Genomic DNA, 1,822 nt, shown 5'->3' on the forward strand with positions numbered 1-1,822 from the left:
ATAAGAACACCATGAAATACAGAAGAAAGATGCAAAGCAAAGGGAGACAATATTAGTAAATATTAGTATCACCACAACAATCATAAGAAAAATAGGAACACCATGAAATCTAGAAGAAAGATGCAAAGCAAAAGCGATAGCTAGTAAATAGGACATGCACTGAAAAACGAAATAGTAAGTCACAACATTGCTACTAGCTATCTTAGACAAAAACCCTACATGGCTAGTCCAACAATTGGTGTAACTATATTCTAAAATCAAATCATTCAATGAATTTACATGTTACCCCTGAATTTGAAGCTATGAACGGAAAATATAATATTATAGTCATTATCTTCTTTATAATGTTAACAACTTTAAGGATATTTCAGTCATTTTAACAAGAAAAAGTGCTTACCAGCACTTGTTTAACCAAACACTTCATCAGCTTGTTTTAAGTTTCTGCACTTTTATCCAAACACGTAACTGCTTATTTATAAAACAAGTTCCAGCACTTATAAAGTGCTTTTAAGCACTTAACTTAAAAGTCATTTTTTTAAGCCAATCCAAACGGACCCTAGTTAAATATAATAAAACTTATAACTCTGACTTCAATACTCCTATACTTATGAGTTGAAACTTGAACTAAGTAATTATTTTTCTACTGGTTTGTAAGGTAGTCAAACATAGTAGAATCAGCAATTTATCGTGTATGAAATGGACTAATTTTCATATGAAATGGATGAGGAAATATGTTCTTTAATTTTTCTTTTACATATCTCTATAAAATATACACTAGTGTAAAACCACAACTCGTGAGGTGTAAAGACGAGAAGGGCAAGAATATATAGACCTATAGGCTATAACACTACTAGTCAAGTCAAAATTGATTCCCAAATCTTAAGACTTCATTTATTTGCAGGAAAAAGGTCTGGTCTTCTTCTTCTTACTTGCCCAAAAGAATACATACTTTTCAGTTTGACTATTTGTTTTTCTCGTTTCACATTGCACTTTAATTTTAAAGGTATCACCTTGATCTATTAAAGATGCATGGACCATAGATTTTGTTACAATCAAAAAGTATAATCAGAGGTGGAAACATAATTTGAACTTTATGGAGTCGAAATTCTAGAATAACAATATTAGGTTTTAGTATCTACATTCTAAATTTAATTTTTTTTTATATATTTAGTGAATTATTTTTAATATAAATATAAAATTATATTAAAGCTACTAGATTCAGCCGACCTCGTAAGTAACTTCTAGCTCTGCTTCCCAGTGGAATGAGAGTAAGAAAGTTTTACAACTCTAATATGTGATAGAGACTTCTCAATGCATAGGGAGTACAATAGGGAGTACAGGTTAGGCTTTTTGTTAGGTGTGAAGTGTGAACCTTAACTTTCTTTGGATGTCACAACTCAACGTTCACTTGAATGCTCTCAAGTATATACTCCTTATATAAATATTCATGAGTCATGAACATGAACATTTATGTATCATGAGATATAATTATTATATGGGCACCTGATTTTTTTAAACCAAGTTGATGATATTTATTGATTTTTCTCAAGGTAAAGTTTGACGTCAAAATCAGATTACAAGAATTTATGATATGAAAGAACTAGAGGCAAAATAATTTGTTTACCAAAATTAAATGAATGAAATAATTTTTAGTGTTTTAAACATCTGCAGCTTAGCGCCTACATGCATAATTAGAGTATAATTGACTTCATCCTTTATCTAGTGTTCTCCTAATTGATGATACTATTGTTATTCTTTTCATAGTAATTTCGAAAATTATTCAGAAAAGGACAATATAATTTTACATCAGCTGTTCATTTTG

The sequence above is a fragment of the Nicotiana tomentosiformis genome, chromosome 11 (genome assembly GCF_000390325.3).
Source record: "Nicotiana tomentosiformis chromosome 11, ASM39032v3, whole genome shotgun sequence".
NCBI lineage: Eukaryota > Viridiplantae > Streptophyta > Magnoliopsida > Solanales > Solanaceae > Nicotiana > Nicotiana tomentosiformis.